Raw genomic sequence first — 25,038 nt, forward strand, 5'->3', positions numbered from 1 at the left:
ATAGATAAAAATCTACTAAGTATTAACCCTAATGCTTAACTTGAGATGTAAAATGTACTTTTAGTTCTTGCGAGTGACAACAGGGTGACCAGGTTTGGACACTTTCGACCAAGAGGTTGTACTAACGGAAGTTCATGGTTCTCGACTTCCGATGCAGATTTGTGTGCTTAATAGCCGACAGGATTTAAGATATATACAAGGATCAGGTCTTGGAGCCCAAAGTCCCAAACTATACCATCTGTTTTATATTGAGACGGTAAGAAGTTTAACAACCAACCAACCATCATAGCTAGGTGAAGTACATTAGTATAGGTTTGCTCGGAAACTTTACCAGAAATTAAGTGCATTATTCAAAAGAAAAACACAATGTAAACTTTGGCAATACTTACGTGAATCGAAGAAATCGATCTTCTTTCTCTCCGTGCTCAAGCAACCCAATCGTTAAACGATTGGGTTGACAATGTTGAGCAATGGAGAGAAAGAAGACTAAAGCCTAGAGAGCAGGAAGAAGGCGTGCCTAGCTACTTCATAAGCGACAAGTGATTTATAGGTGCATTTTATTGGAGTTTGGTTCGTCATCAATCGTTGTCTTGCCATGCCGACATGATTTTAACCGTCGAGGTTATGGAGTATCGAGTGAAAGTTGAAACTTGAAAGATAGATCCAATGTAGATATCCAAATGAACAATCGGTGATCATTCATTCATAACTTTCGAAATATGCATATAAGATGTATACGAAATACACAATTCAACTTGTTGTCTTATGTTAATTCAATAATCTGATTGTGATTTATGAACCAATTTTTTTCCCTTCGCATTTTATGGTAGGTACAAAATATGCGTACCAAACAATCTATTTAAAATTGCATTACGCGACTGACAGCCAATCAAGTTTCCACCGATAAACTTTCAAGATGGTACCAAAGAAATTAATTACTTGAACTTTCCCAAAAAATCATAGATACAAGTATACAACGCTTCTTTAGATGTTCTAATACATAAAAGAAATAAAATCAAGTACTAAATGAAACGCATGAACTTATTTTACAATTAAGCAAACTTTTAGAAACTATAAAGCTTCACTTTAGGCGGCAGTTGCAGGAGGCTTTAACATTTCATAGCCTTGCTAAGGATAAAATCTCTTATAGAAAGTGGCGGTGATACAGGGATAGCGAGACGTGGAATACTGACCATCGTGAACCACGCCGGTGGATTCTTTTTTGAACAATCAACTATCTTCTTAGCGAACTCTTCAGCTGTGGTAGCATTCACAGTGTGTGACAGGGTGGCTCTTGAACGAATGACATCATTAAATGGTTTGTAAAGCCTCCACTCAGGGCATCCGCCGTATCTAGCTGCGGAAGTAGTAGGTAAATTTGTTTTACTGCCCCGGAACCACACTAATTACATCGATTCCAAAAGTTTGCGGTTCCAATCTGCAAACACATGTTTGTGCAACCTATATCACGGTCTAAAAATTCAAGAATAGAAAAGATTTTTTGGACTACAAAGATAAGCTATAGACTAGACAAAGTTCATAATCTGCAGAACATCTCAAAAGATAAGATCCTATATCCGCAACGAGTTGGTGAGACCTTACACTTTGACCAATTAGTCCCGAGGATGAGAAGATTGTTATGAATTTTAATAAATACAACTGTTGGGGTTTATACCAATACCAATCGATTCCCCCACTACACAGATAACTTGTATGAACACACTTCAACTCCAGACAAATTCTAAATATCAACTACAGCCTATACTAACATGCCCAACTCGCTAAACAACTATCAACAACAAATAATAATGTAAAGCAGTAAAGGCAAACCACAAAACAAAGATTTACCGTGGTTCGGCCAATGATGCCTACTTCCACAAGAGCCAGTTCTTTATAAAGTGGGAAGGAAGATTACAATCTCTACTTTCAGTCTCTCACCTTACTAGATCACTCTTATCTCTTTACAGGGTTGTATCTCTGTAAAGGTTATCTCTCAATCTTGATAGCTTTCAAGATTGGTTTCTCTCTCTTTGTTTTTGTCTGGTTCTTAGTCTTAGGTTTTCCAAAACCTTGATTTTGTTTTTGTATCAAAAAACCAAATTTCATTCTTATAAAATGAGGCCCACGAAAATGCCTTGGTAGCGGGTGCCCTCGCCTCGGCGGTGCCCTCTGACATCTAGGCTCTTGGGCGCAGGTGCCCTTGTTCTGAGCGCAGGTGCCCTCTGACATCCCCACACAGAATCAGCTCCGTTTCTCTCCTCATGTGAGGGATAACTCCAACAATCTCCCCCTCCTGAACAGTGAGGGGGGATACCTCTATGCAATTTCCAAATCAACAGGAGGAGTCTGCTACCATTCCGGCGGTAGCACAACAAATATCAAACTTACCTTTCGGTAAAACTTTGGTCATCATATCCGACCCGTTCTTGTCGGTATGGATCTTCTCGATACACAAATGCTTGTCTTCGAGTACTTCTTTAATCCAATAATAACGCACGTGTATATGCTTGGATTTAGAATGAAAACTCGGATTCTTGCTCAAGTGGATGGCGCTCTGACTGTCACATAGAACTACAAACTGTTTCTGCTTTAGCCCTAGTTCGTCGAAGAACCTCTTCATCCATAGCATCTCTTTGCAACACTCAGTGGCTGCAATATACTCGGCTTCTGTAGTGGAGAGGGCAACACACTTTTGCAACTTAGATTGCCAAGAAGCTGCTCCCCCTGCAAAAGTAACCAGATAACCGGAGGTGGACTTCATCGAGTCAACATCACCTACCATGTCTGCATCAGTGTAGCCTTCAAGTAAGGGCTTACTTCCACCAAAGCACAAACACGATTTGGAAGTGCCCTTGAGATATCTCAATATCCACTTAACACCTTCCCAATGTTCTTTACCCGGATTTGACAGAAATTTGCTTACAACACCAACGGCGAAAGAAATATCCGATCTTGTACACACCATGGCATACATCAAACTGCCCACTGTGGATGCATAAGGAATCTTTTCCATCTGACTGTGCTCATGCTCACCCTTTGGACACATCTCTTTGGTCATGCAGAACTGGCCACCAAGCGGACAACTGACTGGCTTCGCTTGATCCATGTTGAATCTCTTCAACACCTTCTCAATGTAGCTTTCTTGAGAAAGCCACAACTTCCCACTCTTTCTGTCACGAGTGATCCGCATCCCAAGTATCTGCTTTGCTTGACCCAAATCCTTCATCTCAAAGGACTTACTCAAGTCTTTCTTTAGCTTGGATATCTTGTTGATGTTTGTGCCAACTATCAACATATCATCCACATACAGTAATAGCACTATGAAATCCCCATCTAGAAATCTCTGAACAAACGCATAATGATCGGAAGAAGACTTCTTGTATCCTTGCTTCGCCATAAAGGAGTCAAACTTTATGTACCACTGTCTCGGTGCTTGCTTCAACCCATACAAGCTCTTTATCAGCTTGCATACTAGGCGCTCCTTGCCTTTGACCTCAAACCCTTCTGGCTGGTCCATGTAGACATCTTCTTCAAGGTCTCCATGAAGAAAAGCTGTCTTAACATCTAGCTGCTCAACCTCTAGGTTCATACTTGCGGTCATACCCAATACCACCCGGATAGAAGTCATCTTCACTACAAAAGAGAAAATCTCATCAAAGTCAATCCTTTTCCTTTGACCGAATCCCTTCACAACAAGGTGAGCTTTGTGCCTTGGGTGAGGATTGTTCTCCTCATGCTTGACTTTGTATATCCACTTATTTTTGAGAATTTTTCGTCCCTGCGGTTTCTCAACTAACTCATAAGTGTGATTCTTATGCAAAGAATCCATCTCGTCATGCATGGCCTTCAACCACTTTTCTTTGTCTGTACCTTCAAGTGCCTCTTGATAGTACATAGGTTCTCCACCATCCGATAGTAGCACGTACGTATGTGGTGGATACCTGGTTGAAGCTAGTCTCCCTCTGTCAGACCTCCTTGCCCCATCTGCTGGTGCCTCAGGAGGATGCACTTCTGCTTGCTCTGGTGGTGGTTCATGCATCTCATATGCATCTTCTATACCAATAGGTTCTATCCCATCATGAGCAATAGGATTCTCATCATGAGCTTCAAACTCATGGTTCTCTGCATTCTCAATGCCTTCTGCACGTTCCACAGTAGGAACTTCTGGTTCTGAATCAACAAGATCATTGGTGAAAGCCTGTAGCTTCTCACCCTCCTCAAAGTCTGCTATGGTTTGGTCTTCTAAGAACACAACATCTCGACTTCGGATTACCTTCTTGTTAATCGGATCATAGAGTTTGTAACCAAACTTTTCATCTCCATAACCCAGAAAAATGCACTGCTTGGCTTTGTCATCAAGCTTGGATCTCTCATCCTTCGGAATATGCACAAATACCCTGCACCCAAATACCCTCAAGTATCCATAATCAACATCTCTGCCTGACCATACTCTCTCTGGATAATCACTATTCAGAGGCTTTGTCGGCGATAAGTTGATCACATGCACGGCTGTACGCATTGCTTCTACCCAGTAGCTTCTAGGTAGCTTAGAGTGAGATAGCATGCATCTCATCCTCTCTACAATGGTATGGTTCATTCTCTCTGCTATTCCATTCGTTGCGGTGTCTTGAGAACGGCCCCGCTCATGACCTAATCCCATGACTCGCAATACTCTTCAAATGGCCCAATGTACTCTCCCCCATTATCTGAGCGAATACACTTCAACAACTTCCCAGTCTCTCTTTCCACCATGCTGTGGAATTTCTCAAACACGCCAAGTACTTCATCCTTAGTCTTCAGACTATAGGCCCATATCTTTCTTGACGCATCATCAATGAATGTCAAGAAGTACGAAGCTCCCTGGTGGGACTTTACTCTCATAGGACCATTGGTAGGAGTCTATTGGGGTTTATACCAATACCAATCGATTCCCCCACTACACAGATAACTTGTTTGGACACACTTCAACTCCAGACAAATTTTAAATATCAACTACAGCCTATACTAACATGCCCAACTCGCTAAACAACTATCAACAACAAATAATAATGTAAAGCAGTAAAGGCAAACCACAAAACAAAGATTTACCGTGGTTCGGCCAATGATGTCTACTTCCACAAGAGCCAGTTCTTTATAAAGTGGGAAGGAAGATTACAATCTCTCCTTTCAGTCTCTCACCTTACTAGATCACTCTTATCTCTTTACAGGGTTGTATCTCTCAGAAAGGTTATCTCAATCTTGATAGCTTTCAAGATTGGTTTCTCTCTTTTGTTTTTGTCGGTTCTTAGTATTAGGTTTTCCAAAACCTTGATTTTGTTTTTGTATCAAAAAACCAAATTTCGCGGTTACTGTAGCGAGGCCCACGAAAATAGTCTTGAAAGCGAGTGCCCTCGCCTGAAAGCACAGTGCCCTCTGACATCCAGGCTCTTGGGTGTAGGTGCCCTCGTTCTGAGCGCAGGTGCCCTCTGACATCCCCACGCAGAATCAGCTCCGTTTCTCTCCTCATGTGAGGGATAACTCCAACAACAACCACATGAGATATATTTAAAATCTTTTGAGGTAAAGAATAAACAAGGGAAAAAGCATTGAAACCTTAAACTGTCAGTTAGGGCATGAAGAGCAGCTTTGAAGCGAGTAAAGCGCCCGCCCGGGTCCAGGAGCCAAAGCGCTAACACTTCCAATATTGACTATCTTTCCCTTTCTCCTAGTCGCCATGTGAGGCACAACGGCCTGAATTAACCTCATTGGACCTGTAAAACATAAATGTAAATCTAAATGAGGATTTGAACACCATCTGCAATGTGTTATAGAAAGTTAGAAACACACAATCATGTCCCTAAACAACTTTGTTTTGCATCATCATAGTTTCAGTAACTTCAGGATTCATCATATTCATATATTTTTTCGACTTGTACATTCTCTCAATGTGATTCATACCTCTACGGACTACCAAACCAAATTATCCTTTCAGTCTTTTACTATGCTCTGAATGCCCTTTTAAAGACCTTGCACCAACCCACTTTTTCAATGTTGCAAATTCACACAACAACATAACTTCATATGTAGTTATTATTTTGATCGAATCTATGTTATATCCTATGGGAAAAAACATCTACACTTCAAGACGGTCGGTCGGCCCAAGGGTAGTTGGTGGTTCGGTTAGATTCCCCATTTTGCTTCGGAATGTTACTTCCTAGTGGTGATTCCAACAATTGACTCAGAGGGTGTTAGGAACCTTATTAGATGGAAATCTAACAATCTATTTCCAATTTCAACCTCTAAGTATCATGTCAGATATGTAAAGAAGCTGATAATAATTAATGGACATACTAAGGTAAGCAAACCGCACAATTCACAATGAGGGAACGTTCACTAGATGGGTTTGTAACTCCTTGCAACAATGAGTACGAAACCAAGGACCACAGGAAAGAGCGTAATAACTAAGCTATCAAAGGAAAACAGTTGGGTTCTTCCTAATATAGCACACCAGCCATCATATCCTTAGATTCTCTAGATTTGTTTGTATTCCATTCCAAAATAACCTAGAGAATATCTTGTAAATATCCTAGAAGATATATTGTAATATCTTAGTAATATCTTGTAAATATCATTTGCTGATTGTATAAAAGGGACATAGGTATCTCAAGGAGAGTACCAATTCACAATATTCTTGAGTCTTTGACATTGTATCAGAGCCCTTGTCTAAAAACATTTTTTTTCTTGTTTTCGTTTTCTTGGGGCGTTGCGTGGTTTCGTTTTCTTGGCGTTATTGTATTTTCTCGATATGTCTTGTGAGAAAAGTGATTCTATTTGCATTCGGCTCACTGGGAAGAACTATTTTGCCTGGGCCTTTCAGTTTGTGTTATTTGTGAAGGGAAAGGAGCTTCTTGGCCATCTGGATGGCACTAATGGTGCCCCTGATGCTGGAAAAGAACTGGCCAAATTCCCTTCTTGGGATACCAAGGATGCCAAAATTATGTCTTGGATCCTTGGATCCGTGGAACCCCATATTCTCCTGAACCTGCGCCCCTACATGACAGCTCATGCAATGTGGACTTACTTGAAGACCATCTACCATCAGTCTAATACTGCCCGCCGGTTTCAGCTTGAATTTGAAATGGCTAACTACTCTCAAGGTGCGTTGTCCATTGAAGAATTTTATTTTGGTTTTTCCAATTTGTGGGAAGAATATTAAGATATTATTTATGCAACTCTTCCTGCTAATGGGTTGGATATTGTTCAACAAGTACATGAGGTTAGCAAAAGGGATCAGTTTCTTATGAAACTTAGGTCAGAATTTGAACCTGTGAGGTCTCAGTTAATGAACAAAGATCCCGTTCCTTCTTTGGCTGTGTGTTTGGGGGATTTATTTAAGTGAAGAACGAGAGACTACTCACTCGGGCCTCTATGGAACAGTAGGCTGCTGTCACTCCTCAAGTCGCATATATTGCTCAACATCGATCCAAGAGATGGGATCCAGCCACTACTCAATGCTTCAGCTATAAGGGTTTTGGCCACATAGCCAAAACTTGCACTAAGAAGGTTTGCAACTATTGTAAGGAGTCTGGTCACATCATCAGTGAGTGTTGGATCCGGCCACCAAGAAGGAAGGGTACTGCTTATTCTGCGATTGCTGATTCTGGTTCCCCTACTCCTATTGTTCATGCTCATGTTACCACATCCTCACCTCTCTTTCAGAATATGTTACACCAAATTGTTTCTGCACTCTCGGCTTTAGGCTTCTCAGGTAACAAAAAATCATCCTCTCAACCTTGGTATCTCGACTCGGGTGCTTCCAATCATATGACAAATAATTCAACTTCTCTTTAGAATCTCAAATCCTATGTTGGTCCTCTTAAAATTCACACGGCAAATGGTAGCTCTCTACCTAGTACTGCCATGGGTGACATTTCTCCTATTATAAAAAATGTCTTGGCTTCTCCCCAATTATCCACGAATCTGATTTCTGTTGGTCAGCTTGTTGATAATAATTGTAATGTGATTTTTTCTTCGTCTGGTTGTGTGGTGCAGGGTCAAATGTCACGGAAGACAATCGTGAAAGGTCCTAAGGAGGGGTGACTCTTTCTGTTGATCATGCATCCCCAATCTAGTTCTTTCATTTCTGCATGGTCTTCTTTTTGTACTAGTTCTAATTTGCGTCCTGAGGATTGGCATCGGTGCCTAGGCCATCCTAATCCTCAGGTACTTCATACATTGTTCCAGTCTGGTTTTCTATACAATAAAAACTCTGTTTTCCTTGATTCGTTGTCTTTTGATTGTTCTTCTTGTAAGCTAGCTAAGAGCAAAAGTCTACCTTTTCTCAATCGGGTTCCGCGGCTTCTCACCCTTTGATATTGTGCATAGTGATGTATGGGGAATTTCTCCTATCATCTCTTATGCCAATACAAATATTTTGTAACCTTCATTGATGATTATAGTAGGTTTACTTGGATTTATTTCTTAGTGCTAAAAGCGAGTTTTCTCAATCTTTAAAAATTATCTTGCACTCATTAACAATCAATTCAATTCCTCTATCAAGAGTCTTCGATCTGATTTAGGAGGCGAATATCTGTCAAATGAGTTTCAACAATTTCTTCAAGAACGAGGCATTCTTTCTCAACGATCTTGTCCAGCTACTCCATAACAAAATGGAGTGGCTGAACGTAAGAACATACATCTTCTTGACATGGTTCGGGTTTTACTTCTAGAATCCTCTGTTCTTCTTCGTTTTTGGTGTGAAACTTTATCTACTGTTGTTTATCTCATAAATAGATTGCCTACTCCTGTGCTTGATAATGTTTCTCCATATTTTCATTTATTTGGGAATCATCCTCGCTATTCTAATCCGCATACATTTGGTTGTATTTGTTTTGTTCATCTTCCCCCGCATGAAAGAACTAAGCTTTCTGCTCAATCTATGAAATGTGCATTTCTTGGTTATAGTTCTCATCAGAAAGGTTTCTTATATTATGATCCTGATGTTCATCGTCTACGCATTTCACGGCATGCTGTTTTCTTTGAAAATCAAAAGTTTTTTCTCTCTCATGCGGATCCTGTGTCTTCTATATATTCTATTCTTCCTGATTTTTCCACCCCTGATATTCCTACAAATCGATTTCAGCCAGGTCTAGTTTATACTAGATGCTCTCGTCCCTTGGTTACTCCTTTTCTGGATCCTCCTGATTCTCCTGTGAAGATTGATCCGACACCCTCTTTGGTAGTTGTTCCTAAGCAGTCTACCCGAGTTTCTCATCCTCCTGATTGGTATGGTTTTTCCTCACATATTTCCATGACTGCCACTCTCTCCTCTATTTCCATTCCTAACTCTTATAAACAGGCTGTGGCGCATGAATGTTGGCAACAGGCCATGCAGGCTGAACTCAATGCGCTTGAGCAAAATCAAACGTGGGATGTAGTACCTTGTCTTTCCTCGGTGAATCCTATTGGTAGTAAGTGGGTGTTCTCTGTTAAGCTTACGTTACAAAGCTCGATTAGTAGCCCTGGGCAACCGACAAGAGTATGGCATGGATTATGATGAGACATTTGCCCCTGTTGCCAAGATGACTACAGTTCGGCTTCTTCTTGCCCTGGCCGCCTCACAGTCTTGGCAGATACACCAAATGGATGTTAAGAATGCTTTCTTGCATGAGGATCTTCAGGAAGAGATTTACATGAAACTTCCCTCTGGTATGACACTTCTTTGTATGGTCTTAAGCAGGCTCCTAGGGCATGGTTTGAAAAGTTTCGCAGCACACTACTCGGGTTTTTATTTACCCAAAGTCAATATGATGCATCTTTATTTTTTCACAAGAGTAAAGATGGCATGGTCTTTCTATTGGTGTATGTGGATGATATTATCATCTTGAGTTCAGATGTGACACTTATTAAGAAGCTGCAACAACATTTACATACAGTATTTTAGATGAAAGATCTTGGGGCACTCACTTATTTTCTTGGTTTAGAGATTCGCTCTTAACCACACGGGTTTTTCTTAATCAACACAAGTATACACAAGATCTGGTCCACCTTGCACGGCTGGAAGACACCACTTCAGTTGATACTCTTCTTGAAGTGAATGTAAAATTAAAAAAGGATGAGGGTGACCTTCTTGATGATCCTACCTTATATCGACAATTAGTTGGGAGTCTGATTTATCTCACTATTACTAGACCTGCCATTTCTTATGCAGTTCATACAATCAGCAGGTTTATGGCTTCACCACGACATTTTCACATGGTAGCTGTTCGTCGGATTGTACAGTATCTTTTGGGGACTCCCCATCGGGGATTATTTTTTCCACATGGCAAAGCACTCAATCTAGTATCATACAGTGATGATGATTGGGCAGATGTCCGGGATTCTCGGCGATCTACAACCCGGATGGTGCATTTTTTTTGGTGATTCACTTATTTCATGGAAATGTAAGAAGCAAGATTGTGTGTCAAAATCATCTACTGAAGATTAATATCGGGTCATGTCAGTCCTCTGCTCAGAAGTGGTCTGGCTTCGTGGGATTCTCTTTGAGTTACCTCAAACCAACCCAACTCCCCTCCATGGCGATAATACTAGTGCTATACATATTGCTGCAAATCCAGTGTTTCATGAGAGAACAAAACATATAGAGGTTGATTGTCATTATATCCGGGATACCTATGAAGCAAAGGTTATTACTCTGCCTCACATTCCTACCGAACATCAGGTCGCTAATCTTTTTACTAAGGCAATGGCAAGACAATGACATCAGTTCCTTGTTAGCAAATTGATGCTTGTTGACTCACCAACATCAATTTGAGGGAGGGTATCAAAGAAAAACAGTTGGGTTCTTCCTAATATAGCACACCAGCCAGCATATCCTTAGATTCTCTAGATTTGTTTGTATTCCATTCCAAAATAACCTAGAGAATATCTTGTAAATATCCTAGAAGATATATTGTAATATCTTAGTAATATCTTGTAAATATCATTTGCTGATTCTATAAAAGGGACATAGGTATCTCAAGGAGAGTACCAATTCACAATATTCTTGAGTCTTTGACATAAGCTATCTGGAATGCAATGTCGAAGATCATTTTGCAAGAAGCAGACGTCTAGAGCAACATAAATCAGCATAGGTGACAATTATTGATCAGCTGAATATATATTAGGCATGACCAAGGCTTGAAAGAGGTTGTTATAGTAGTATAACACTTGCCTGGATATATTAATTATCGCCTCATCCCAACTGAAAGCGATGTGTAAGTAATAAAAGAGGATTTCTTTTGCTATATAAATGGGAAAATAAAATTATTTTCCTCATTCCTTGTCTAGAGTCTAGATAGCTCAATATGCTACTTGTTATTATTGGTTTTGAACCTTGCTTATGATCAATATGCCATTAGAGAGTGGCCCCGAGTGAGGCCTTCGCCCCACTCGGAAGTCGAAAATAACAAAATGAGAAGTTTCTTGGCCACCTTCCCTACTTAAGTAGTACACAACAATGTGACATACAACTTAAATAAGAAGCATAGTCGGTTCCTCAACAATAGAAAATAGCATTCTAAAAAATCAAAAACAGACTCCTCGAAAGATTGTTCGATTACTTCTTTCATATATGTTCCTTCATTCCACATACTTGGAAAAGGTTATAAACAAATTAAAAAAAATTGTAAGCTAAATATTGTTAGAAAAATGATTTGCTCAAATCCATTTAAATATGAATGAGTAGTTTGTCTCCCAAGTTACCCCACTTAAGATGAAATGGGTTTTTTCTTGAAACAAGATGCGTAATGTGAGAAAAACCTTTTCAAAATGATGCATTTGTTTGAAACAGTGCATTATGCCGAAAAGGTGCGACCTTTCGAAATGTGCACTGGTTTGAAACAGTGCATCATGCCGAAAAGGTGCAACCTTTCGAAATAGGCACTGGTTCAAAACAGTGCTATATGCCGAAATGGTGTGTCCTTTTGAAACATGTGACTTTTCAAAGAGTTGCTTACTTTTTCCCAAGAGTCACTGTGTTGTTTCGAAAAGGCACCACTCACCTATAAATAGTGGATGAATTTGGAGAGAAAAAGACACCAGATCACCAAGTTTCGATCTTTCTCTTCTCCCCTGTTCTTAGTCAAATACTATGTTGTGTTCGCTGAGTCTATAGAATTGAAGTGCTAGCTTTCTATAGAAGGAAATCCGTTCTATCTTGGGAGATAGTTTCCCATCAACCTTCAAGCACCGTGAGGGGGAAAATCTGTCTTAAGGACATAGTGAATCTTCACTAGGCTCGGATTTAATCATTGGTAAATTAAGTTCATTAGTTGAACTAAAAGGTTTGTTTGTTTGTTGAAATTAAAGGTTTGTTCATATCAATTTGATTTTCTTGTTTACTTAATAATAAGTATATTTTTGGAATAAGTTTTCTACAAACTTAAGACAGATCCTTATTGCCTTGTATTAATTTGGTTTAATTAATTTTGGCTATACTTATTGTTAATGAACTAACATTTTTAAAAGTGTTTTGTTCACGTTTCGTTGAGAAGCGGTGGTCAAAATATTGATATGTCATGAGACACATTTTTTTTAACTGGGGTATGTATTATTGTATTTCTAGTTAATTGCATGCCCTTTGTTCAAATATTAACGGAAAGGTATTGGTCATCGGTATGATTTTATTAAATTGGGACTTTGTTCAAATATTAATTTCTCCGGAATGATGATGTCATCATATCAAACGCGTTGTGAGTGCAAGATAAGTTGGTGTTTGACGCCACTTTTATCTGGACTTTGAACCGTAGAGGCAACAAATGAGATGGAAACACTATTCCATTCAATATTTGTGTTTTCTATTTAAAATATGGAAGAGAGCCACCTGTTTGTAAGGTCCGATTCAAGACTTTAAGTCTTTTTGACCGTGTCAAAAAAGAACCAATAACAAACAGTGAATTTAGTCACTGAAGTCGTATGGTTTCAAAAAGGAGGCATGTTCTAAAAGTAAAAGGATTAAGTTTGAATAGCCACAACTCTTGGAAGTGGTCCCACAGAAACGGTTTAAACTTTTACGGGGCAACTGTTGTGAATAAGACGATTCACAATACAAATTTGGAGAGTCTAATGTCCAAACCGCTAGACTTACTCAATGAATGACATGTGTCATAACTAAAAATCAGAAAGTACAAAGTGCATATGCTAAATTGAGGATTTCAAATACTAAAAGGTTTTGTACCTATTAGAGAATTGTTTTCTCCTGACTTTCAAACCAAATAGTTTCTAAAGGTACGAAAACAATATTCAAAGGGTTTGTCCTGTTCCTAGAAGTCTTATGTTTAGTAACTTTTTGCATATTGAGAACGGGAATTTGGTTTTGTCTCTTACGGAAAAGGTACTTTCGACACCAATTCTTTCTCAAACAAGAAGCAAGTTCACATATTATTTTGTGAGTAAATTTTTATTTCAGAATTTGTTTCTAAAAAGAATAACAAGGTGTGTTTCTATTTCAGAATAGAAATGACAACACCACCGTGTTCTCCTATTAATGCTATTCCTATTTCATTTCCTTTACCTACTAGTTAGTTGAATGGTATGAATATTTTGGTCCCCGATGATGACCTTATGTTAGTAGAAGTGGAACTCAACAACTTCGGGTGTCTACTAGCAATGGTGGATCTTGGTTCAACTCATACGTTAATCTCTCGAGTATGTATCCGAGGGCTATTGGATTGAAACTTCATGATGAATGTCTGAGGGCTATGAGGCTTGAACCAAGAAGCCTAACAGGTGAAAGGACTAAGCTTTGGAAGTTGACATTAAGATGCACAACTGGCGAGGAAAGGTGGACCTGATGGTAGCTCGCTTAGACCATTTTCAAGTCATTCTTGGAATGGACTTCTTGAAAGCAAACAAGGTGGTGGTAATGCCACACTTGGAGGGAATTATGATCCAAGATTCCAAGAATCCTTGCTTCATTCCAGATGTTAGGAATGGCTGGTGCTAAAAGGGTTCTAAAAATATTGTATTATTTGTAAGATATATGTGTTTTACTATTGCGCCAAAGAGTGTCAATAAAGAAGATTGATTAAGATATTGTTTTATAAGCATACTTGTAAGCAAAATTGAGGTCTTAGAAGTGTTTTCGACACTATATGAATGATATGTGACATTCTTTAAGAACAAGCCTCACTTAAAAAACATATATCTAAATGGTTTTCCAATTTATTGACTTTGTCATGAGAAATTGGAAAAATGTGGGGGATTATGTATCTTCTTGAATTAATCAATTCAAAATTGGAAATTTGTTGAAGCATTACTCAAAAGACATCAAATGTGGTGTTTTGCTCTAGGAGAGATGCATAAATTTCAAAGAAATCCTTATAGCAAACGTGCATAGCAAGGTCCACTATATATGGAATCAGAATTCATAGCGTTCGACGAGGCTGTAGACGAAGCTGAGTGACTTCGAAATTTCTTAGAGGATATTTCAAACTGAGCTAAACCTGTGCTAGCAGTGTGTATACATTGTGACAGCCAATCTGCTATTGGTGGAGCACAAAGTAGCATGTATAATAGGAAGTCTCGACACATACGTCGTAGACATAACACCGTTAGACAATTGCTCTCAAATGGAGTTATCTCAATCGACTATGTAAGGTCAAAAGATAACATTGCGGATCCGCTTACAAAAGGTTTAACAAGAGAGCAAGTTGAAATATTATCAAGGGTAATGGGCTTAAAGCCTTTGAGATAATCAACCAAGAGTCCTCATAATGGAAAAACCAACCTAGTTGACTGGAGATCCCAAGATCTAGGTTCAAAGGGCCAACTGAATTATGTCTGTGACTCAGTCAGCACTGGAGAGTAATAATATACTCTAACCCATTCCTATATAAGACAGTGCATATCTGCCGCGAGACCCAGGATAAGTCAAGCTTTTAATGATTTACTATATCTTGGAAAGTTATGTTATCCAAGTGGAGTATTGCAGGATACTCTTTATAGAAATCACCTATGTTAGTGCGAAATTGGGGCAAACGCTTCTATGAGAATTTTAAAGGCAAATGTCTCAAAAGCACTATCTGAAACCAAGAAGTGTTCAAGGCCAAAATGAACACAAACGTGAGAACCAACAGTATTCGAGACGGTACTGCGTGAAGATGATTGTCTAGGTTTATACAAACGGCTGACAGTTCAAGGACATTAATTGAAGTCTACTGATCGTCCAATTAAATCCGATCGTCTTTCACTAAGGCAAGTTCAAGGCCTCCCATGCTACTTGACTGATGGCGGTATCTTTTCATTTGTAAAAGAACAGAAATCCGATGTTTATGATAGAAGAAGCCAAATTTTCATTCATGTGGGGGATTGTTAGAAAAATGATTTGCTCAAATCCATTTAAATATGAATGAGTAGTTTGTCTCCCAAGTTACCCCACTTAAGATGAAATGGGTTTTTTCTTGAAACAGTACGTAATGTGAGAAAAACCTTTTCAAAATGATGCATTTGTTTGAAACAGTGCATTATGCCGAAAAGGTGCGACCTTTCGAATGTGCACTTTGGTTTGAAACAATGCATCATGCCGAAAAGGTGCAACCTTTCGAAATAGGCACTGGTTCGAAACAGTGCTATATGCCGAAATGGTGTGTCCTTTCGAAACATGTGACTTTTCAAAGAGTTGCTTACTTTTTTCCCAACAATCAATCGTTGTTTCGAAAAGGCACCACTCACCTATAAATAGTGGATGAATTTGGAGAGAAAAATACACCAGATCACACAGAGTTCTGATCTTTCTCTTCTCCCCCTGTTCTTAGTCAAATACTATGTTGTGTTCGCTGAGTCTATAGAATTGAAGTGCTAGCTTTCTATAGAAGGAAATCCGTTCTATCTTGGGAGATAGTTTCCCATCAACCTTCAAGCACCGTGAGGGGGAAAATCTGTCTTAAGGACATAGTGAATCTTCACTAGGCTCGGATTTAATCATTGGTAAATTAAGTTCATTAGTTGAACTAAAAGGTTTGTTTGTTTGTTGAAATTAAAGGTTTGTTCATATCAATTTGATTTTCTTGTTTACTTAACAATAAGTATATTTTTGGAATAAGTTTTCTACAAATATTAGAGTCTACTCTCACAAAAAAAAAAAACTAGAGACCAGTGTTAGGTCATTCATAATTCCTAGTTCAGGCTTGCTAATATTACAGCGGATAGATTGATAATATTTATAATAATAATAATAACAATAACAAAAATAATATATATATATATATATATATATAAACAGTATTTTCACAAATTTATCTCCAAGAAATCACTATGAAATATTCAAGAATAATGTTACCTATTAGTCAGTGTTCAGCGTGTTGCCAACCAAAAAAAAAAAGTGTTCAGCGTGTCAGATCAAATATCTACATTCACTATATTCACATTCCAAATTCACACATTGAACACCACCATAGTAAAATTCAGACAAATCAATTAATTCAAGAAAGTAAGCAAATATTGAATGATGATTTGAACAGATTACCATAGACATTGGTATTGAAAGTGTGCTCTAATGAAGAAAGAGGGATTTCAGCCAAAGGAGCAACGCAATGAACACCAGCATTATTGACGACGATATCGATACAACCAAACTTATCAAGCACACTAGTTAAAACATTTCTAACACTTTCATCGGTGAACATCCAGTTCATGAAGTGAAAATCTAGGATCACTTTCAAGGTCTTTCATTGAAGCCCGGAGATCTAGTTGTTGCTACAACTAAACATTTCTTTGAAGCAAAAGCTTGTGCTAGGGAGTGACCAATACCTCCTCCTGAACAACCGTTATCAAAACCACTGGTTCATCCGAAACATCCATTGCTCTGAACAATACCCAAGTTTCAAAATCTAATCTTTCTTTTGGTTTTAGAAATTTTTTGGGTTTTCCCCAAGATGGGTTCTGTTAAAAAAAAGTGGCAGAATATTCAAGACGTTTGATTTTAGGAATCTAAGTGACGTGAAAGCCCGGGATATATAGTTTTTACCAAAATGAGAATTTGGTGTTCACCCAGTTATGCAGTTGGGTACTAATAAAGATAGAATATACCATGTAGCATCAGTCCATTAAGATGTTTTAAATGCATTGAAGAATCATACAGTTACATAGTTACGTGTTTTTATGTTATTGTTTACAACGTTTGGAAAAATGATACTTACCATCCTTCATCCGCTATGCCACAATGGTGCTGGCATTTCGTCATTGTGTCTTAGTGGTGTGTGTAAATGTAGTGATTGTGTCATATGGTGCAAATGGATGGAGACGAAGGTGGTTGTGAAGTGGTTCAGATTTTTAAGAGGCTTCGATCTAAAAAAGTTGAGAGGTACGTGTGAAGCCTGATTGATAAGTCAATTAAAGCAACAACTCAATTCAAACTGAATGAGTGACCACAGGCAAATTAAGCTTGTCAACAAAGGAGACTCTTTGTAAATGTAAATCACAAAAAGCATAGAGACAATAAGCTTGTAGATTCAAAATAGTTTGTGTTGTGAATAACTAACTGCGGAAACAACGTTATCCACTACAAATAGATTAACCGTACACAAGGATTGATCCTTCTCTCTAGACAAGACTTCAACACTCTCCAAGTACTATCCCAACACTTCTCAATGTCAATTAAACAAGCATATAAAATAAAACAATTAATGTAAAAGAGAACACACCACAAGATAATGATATATCGTGGTTCGGCAATTTGCCTACGTCCACACTGCGAGTTACAAGCTTTACTAGATGTCCAGAGTAACATATTACAAGAGCTCTCAATTCACTCACAAAGAATGAACACACAACTCACTAAGAATTTCTCTCTTACAATCTCTCTCTTTCTTGGTTTTGGTTAGGTTAAGTTTTTACAGAAAAAAACTTATATTTATACTATTTCCAAAAAATGGGAAGTCATGCTTTGAAATACGGTTGATGGGGGTGCCTTTTGGCCAGTAAAAGTCGAAGCCAAGCGCCGCAACAACCTGTTCGCTAAGCCAAAGAGGGAGGCTGTAGCATACTTGTCCAGCATACCTAGCTGGTGGTCGCCTTTCGTGAGAGAAGAAAAAACTCCTTTTTTCTCTACATTCTCCATCTCGGTGAGGTTTTAACACATAAAACCGAGCCGAACACATCCAACAAGAAGTACTAGTCCCATAACTCACAGTCAACTGCCCCGAAGGGCCATGCCCACAAAGGGCTCTTTCAAACATGTAGGATTTGGAGCAAGTCCAAACAATGTTGGAACTTAACTCCGGTGACAACCTTTGTCAGCATATCAGCAGGATTGTCATGGGTGTCTACTTTCTCAAGTGCTACATCATCATCCTCAATGACATCCCGTCCAAAGTGATAACGGACATCAATATGTTTGGTCCGAGCATGATGAACCTGGTTTTTTGCCAAATGAATAGCACTCTGATTATCACAGTACAAAGTAACACTATTCTGCTCAATACCCATATCATCCAGAAGACCTCGAAGCCATAGTGCCTCTTTCACTGCCTCTGCCACTGCCATATACTCTGCCTCAGTAGTAGATAGAGCAACTGTAGCCTGTAGCATAGACCTCCAACTAACCGGTGCACTATGCATCATAAACACATAACCAGTAGTCGATCATCGTCTATCTAGATCACCTGCATAATCTGAATTCACATACCCACTGACATAACAAGTGCCTCCACCATAAACTAATCCCACATCCAAGGTAACTTTCAAGTACCTCAATACCCATTTCACTGCTTCCCAATGCTACTTCCCAGGATTTGCCATATACCTGCTTACAACACTAACTGCTTGTGAAATGTCTGGGCGTGTGCACACCATAACATACATCAAACTGCCCACTGCACTTGCATAAGGAACATGAGCCATATGCTTTTGTTCCCCCACCGAACTAGGAGAGAACTTAGCTGAAAGCCTAAAATGCCTAGCCAAAGGAGTAGAAACCGACTTTGCATTCTCCATACCAAAATGAGAAATTACTTTCTGAAGGTATTTCTTCTGAGATACAACTATCCGTCGCTTCTTCCTATCTCTGTCAATCTCCATGCCCAATATCTTCTTGACTCCACCTAAGTCTTTCATCTCCAATTCAGAGCTAAGTTGAGATTTCAATTTGTCTATCTCCACCATGCTTTTGGAACCAATAAGCATGTCATCCACATAAAGCAGGAGATAGATGAAGTCATTACCAATGAAGCATCACAAAGTAAACACAATGATCATACTTATTTCAGGTGTGTGTACTCATGTTGCATCATGAACGTGTCAAAGCGCTTGTACCATTGCCTTGGCGATTGCTTTAAACCATACAATGACCGATTCAACTTGCACACATGATCTTCTTTCTTAGCAACAACAAAACCCTCAGGTTGTCTCATATAGATCTCTTTCTCTAAGTCCCCATGCAAGAAAGCAGTTTTAACATCAAGTTGCTCTAACTCCAAGTCGAAGTGAGCAACTAAACTCAATAACACGTGAATGGAAGTATGTTTGACCACCTGGGAAAATACCTCATTGTAGTCGACTCCTTCCTTCTATGTTTGCTACCACTCTTATCTTGTACCCAGTACTGTCAGACTCAGGAAGGACCTCTTTCTTTCTGAACACCTATTTACTGTCGATAGTCTTTTTGCCCTTTGGCAATAAAATTAGGTCCCATGTGTGATTTTTATCAAGAGATTCCATCTCTTCTTGCATAATAACCAACCAATATCTGTAATGAGCATCTCTAACAGCTTCCTTGAAGCTATCTGGCTCATCATCTTCAATATTCAGTGCATATGCCACTAAATCTACCTGACCATAGTGTTTCACCGGCTTATCATGCCCATACTTGTGCACTTCTTTAACTTGTCTCTTTGGCCTAGGGTTAGCCATTACGAGTTGCGGATGCTCATGCTCTTTTTCATGTTGTTGCGTGGTTCCATGATTTGGTACCTCATCATGTACCAACCAGTCATCTGCTGCATCAGACAACTCAAGCTCAGTAGCTTGAACTTCTATAGACTCACCATTCTGCCCAGCTTTTTCCGGCTTACTTAAAGATAACACGGAAGTCTCACCAAAGATAACATCTCTGCTGACCAGGAACTTGTGGTCTTCTAGAGACCACAATCTGTATCCCTTTACCCCATTTGCGAAGCCTAAGAATATGGCCTTCTTAGCTCTGGGATCTAGCTTGTTTTCCCTCACATGGTAGTAAGCAGTCGATCCAAACACTTGCAAAATACTATAATCAGCTGGGTTACCTGACCACACCTCATAAGGCGTCTTGCAATCTATAGCTGGAATTGGTGACCTATTGTACAGGTAACGCGCCATGGACACTGCATCTACCCAATACTTTTTGCCTAGACTGGCATTAGACAACAAACATCTCGCTCTTTCAAGCAAGGTTCTATTCATCCGCTTTGTCATTCCATTCTGCTGAGGCTTGCCCCTGATTGTCTAGTGTCTGACAATTCCCTGTTGCGCACAAAACTCTTAGAAAGGCCCATAAGTATACTCAGTACCATTGTCAGACCGTAGAGTCTTCACTTTCCTATCTGTGCGATTCTCAACCCTTGCCTTCTACTTTTTAAATATCTCAAACATTTCATCTTTCATTTTCATCATATACACCCACACATAGCGAGTATGATCATCAATAAATGAGACATAATAACGGTTACCTTCTTTTGAAGCCACTCTGGAGGGTCCCCAAACATTCGTATGCACATAATCAAGGATGCATGTTGTCGTGTGCTTGCTTGAACTGAAATTGACTCTGCACTGCTTCCCATAGACGCAATGCTCACAGAACCCCATACTTGGCTTCTTCAAGTCCTTCAAGAACCCTCACTTGCACAACTCAGACAAACCCTTTTCACTCATATACCCTAGTCGCAAATGCCACATCTTAGTACACTCAGAATCATCACTACATGCAACCACTGCTACATCGCCTATCACCGTACTACCCATCAAAGTATACAAGGTTCTATGTCTTTGACCCTTCATAACAATTAAAGAGCCATTAACAATCTTTAGGACTCCACTTTCCCCCACAAACTTGTGGCTTTTGAAATCCAAGGTACCAAGAGAAATAAGGTTTTTCTTTAGCTCAGGAACATGCCTCACATCGGTTTAAGTCCTCACTACACCATCATGCATCTTGACCCGTATAGTTCCAATTCCTACCATCTTACAAGCAACATCATTACCCATCAAAATGGAGCCACCATCAATGCTCTCATAAGAAGTAAACCACTTTCTATTTGGGCGCACATATGGTAGGAACACCCAATTATCAAGAATCCACTTTTCGCCATATATAGTCTTATGTGGACACACGAGAGACTCACATCGTCCCTTTTAGGCGCCGGGGCGAACTTGCCTCAACTTTATCCTTACCTTTCTTCTTACCATCTTTATTGTTATCTTTATTGGTGAGGAACAATTACTTATGTAATGTCCATTTTATCGCAATTGTAGCACTTCACATGTTTTAACGACTTTTTGACTTGGACCTAGACCTCTCATTGCTTGTATAGGCCTTTTCATATGACCTTCCTCTTGCCACTAGCCCCTCGACCTGCATCAATGTTATTCTCAACTTGTGTCTTCTTCATCAACTCATAACAAAAATCACACTTTGAACATCGTCAAGATCAACATCTTCTCTATTCATAAAAGTAGTCATTAGATGCTTATAGCTCTCGGGCAAAGAGAATATTAAACATGCCGCTTGATCCTCATCCTCCATATGCATACCAACATTCAAATAATCCGCTAGGGCGTTGTTTAAACTCACAAACGCGTGCTCTTGCATTGTTGAACCATCCACTATCATGTACCGATAAAGACGATTCTTAAGGTACATTTTGTTCATCCTGCTCTTGGTCATATACATAGTTTCTAGCTTGAGCCAAATATCGGCAGCGGTATTTTCTCCCATCACACTATACATGGCCTCATTAGCAAGACACAACCGGATTGATGAACAAGCCTATAGATCGAACTCTTCCCAATCATCATCACTCATACTCGCCGCCTTTGCTTTAATCCCCTTTAAAGCCTTGTACAAACCTTGTTGGATGAGGATGTCCCTTACTTGGACTCTCCAAATCCCAAAGTTATTCTTCCCATTAAACTTCTCTACTTCAAATCCTGACATCTTAACCCCAAAGAATTTCAAGTCGAATTTTATCCCAAAACACCTTGTCTATACAAATTTGTCTATACACTATATGTTCTTTACCAAAACTTAAAATCCTAGGTTGTATACCTCGCTCTGATACCAATTGTTGTGAATAACTAACTGTGGAAACAACGTTATCCACTACAAATAGATTAACTGTACACAAGGATTGATCCTTCTCTCTAGACAAGACTTCAACACTCTCCAAGTACTATCCCAACACTTCTCAATGTCAATTAAACAAGCATATAAAGTAAAACAATTAATGTAAAAGAGAACACACTACAAGACAAAGATATATCGTGGTTCGGCAATTTGCCTACGTCCACACTGCGAGTTCCAAGCTTTACTAGATGTCTAGAGTAACATATTACAAGAGCTCTCAATTCACTCACAAAGAATGAACACACAACTCACTAAGAATTTCTCTCTTACAATCTCTCTCTTTCTTGGTTTTGGTTGGGTTAAGTTTTTACAGAAAAAACTTATACTTATATTGTTTCCGAAAATAGTCAAAGTCATGCTGAAATATGGTGGGGCGCGGGAGCGCCCTTGGCCAGGCAAAAGTCAAGCGCGCGCTTCGCCTAACAACCTGTTCGTTTGCCAAAGAGAGGAGCGCGGGGGCGCCTTTCGTGAGAGAAGAAAAAACTCCTTTTTTCTCTATAGTTTGCAACTATTGCAAAGGGGAATCAGAGGTCTATAAATGAGTGCTTTGATTCATTCTTTCATCACATAATTCAGAGAGAAAGAATCAGGAGTCTCGAAGTGATTTTGTGTTTTGGTTTCATTAAGGAAACCAAAACTTAGAAGAGTAAGAGATAGAGAGCTTTGTAAGGGTTTATCATCTTTAATAAGAGAAACAGGTGTGCTCTTGAGGGGCGTAGGGCAAATTGTACGAACCTCGTGAAATTTTTCTTGTTGTCATAATTTTGTCGCATTCATTTAAATTCTCTTGTAACGTTCTTGTTATATTGCTTCCAAGATCCTATTTATTTTTCGGGGTTGTTCCATTTACACCCTAACAAAAGTATACTTTGCTCGTATTTTTTCACTGTCGACATAATAACATGCAATGAAATGACAATCGTGACAATGTAACAATTCAATTCCATGTTCTTGTGAAATTATTTTGTAGGTAATTAATAAACAAATATTTAGAAACTTCAAAGCTTAGTTGGAACCAGACCCATGAGGCATTAACGTTTCATTGCCTTGTTAAGGATGAAACCCACAGACACCGACTCAGATCACTTCGACTAATGAACCAAGAATATAATACAGAGGTAAGGTTCATTTTCCAAAAGTTAGGATCCTCGCACATATATAAAATAGGTGGAAGTAGCGTGTCTTAACTCTTAAACAAAGAATTTGGGATTGAAAAGAGAAAAGGCGCAAGAAAGAGATTAATATGTACCAAGTACTTTTGAGCCAGAATACAGAGATAAAGGATTTGGAAAACTTAAAACTGTCAGTCATCAGAGTTGCTTTAAAAGCAGAGTACGCCAACGATCTGGGAGCCAAATCGCTACAAGTTCCAGTAGCAGCCATGTGAGGAACCACAGCCTAGATTAACGGACCTATAAACAAAATAACAAATAAAAGTATGATCGAGGAGCTTCACTCCATTAGCCACAGTTTATAAAACTATGATGACATCAGCGTTGATTAAGAGCTTTATATTGCATCACAGAGGATTGTTTTCAGAGACTTCAATATTCCCAACATATAAGCGGTTTGAATAGATGGCATAACTTGACTTAGGGGGTGTTTGTTTTTGGTTTTGTAAGTGCTTACTACTTAAGAAAATATGTATCAATGACCAATGCTTCATAGTTTAAACTTTGACAAGATTGAGGCACCTTCAAGTCTCCAATAGTCGACAAATTCGCATTGACATATATTTTCAGCCCTGCATCCAGCTCGAACATCAGCGCCCATATCTCGGCCACAAAAATCAAAACAGGCTCCATGTTGTCATGTTGACAATTTCGTATGTATAGCTGATGGATCGGGCAATCTTCTGGCTCTCCTTTGCACATGTAAAATGCCAAATGTAAATTTCATCTTACTGCCAAAATCAAAGTATGTCTCAGTTCATCATACCATGTAAAACATAATAATTGCCAAGTAAAGTTTTTATTAGGTGCGAAGTTCCAGATCATGGTACCACATCATGATCATAAGCTCCTTCTATAAGATTCTTGTAAGTTGAAAATGGAATACTATGTATACGGTATTCACCCTAACGCGAACTTGAGCTGTAATGTGTATATGACAACAAGGAAGACCAGGTTTGGACACTCGATCAGTTGTTGTATTGTAGGAAGTTCATAGTTTCATGGAGATTTGTGTGCTTAATTAACCAGACAGGATTTAGAAGGTATACTTTTAGCAACCAAGGCTCTTAACTAGGTGAAGTTCATTAGTATAGATTTGATTAAGTGCATTACTAAAGAGAAACAGAATGTAGACTTTGGCAATACTTATGTCATTCTGGATCCTTGAGCATCATTAAAGGAATTTGAAGACCACTTGATCTATTTTATTTCTCATTCCAAGTTTCTAAGCTTGAGTTGAAATTGTTTTTCACTAATCAACAATTTCAACTCAATGCTCAAAACATGGGATGATGAAATATTGTGAAAAATTAACTTTGAGTTGAAATATTGTGAAGAAAATAAGGAAATGGCGGTATGCATATTTTTTATTGAGGTGTTCATTGTGATGGAGAGTAGGTCAATTCCTTGAAAATGGAGAAGAACCGAGGGGCAAAACAGTGGCTTGGACATTTTGAGGAAATGAAGAGAAGAAGGCTATAGCAGGGAAGAAGGCGTGCCTAGCTACCAAAACAACAAATGAGATACAGGTGC

The 25,038-nt window shown here is 39.0% G+C and overlaps 1 pseudogene; it reads right to left on the reverse strand.

The window, feature by feature from the left end:
* Positions 1-1,109: 1,109 nt before the first annotated feature.
* LOC147502359 (short-chain dehydrogenase RED1-like) lies at positions 1,110-16,818 on the reverse strand (annotated as a pseudogene).
* Positions 16,819-25,038: the final 8,220 nt, after the last annotated feature.

Source organism: Coptis chinensis, chromosome 4, assembly GCF_015680905.1.
Source record: "Coptis chinensis isolate HL-2020 chromosome 4, ASM1568090v1, whole genome shotgun sequence".
Lineage (NCBI taxonomy): Eukaryota > Viridiplantae > Streptophyta > Magnoliopsida > Ranunculales > Ranunculaceae > Coptis > Coptis chinensis.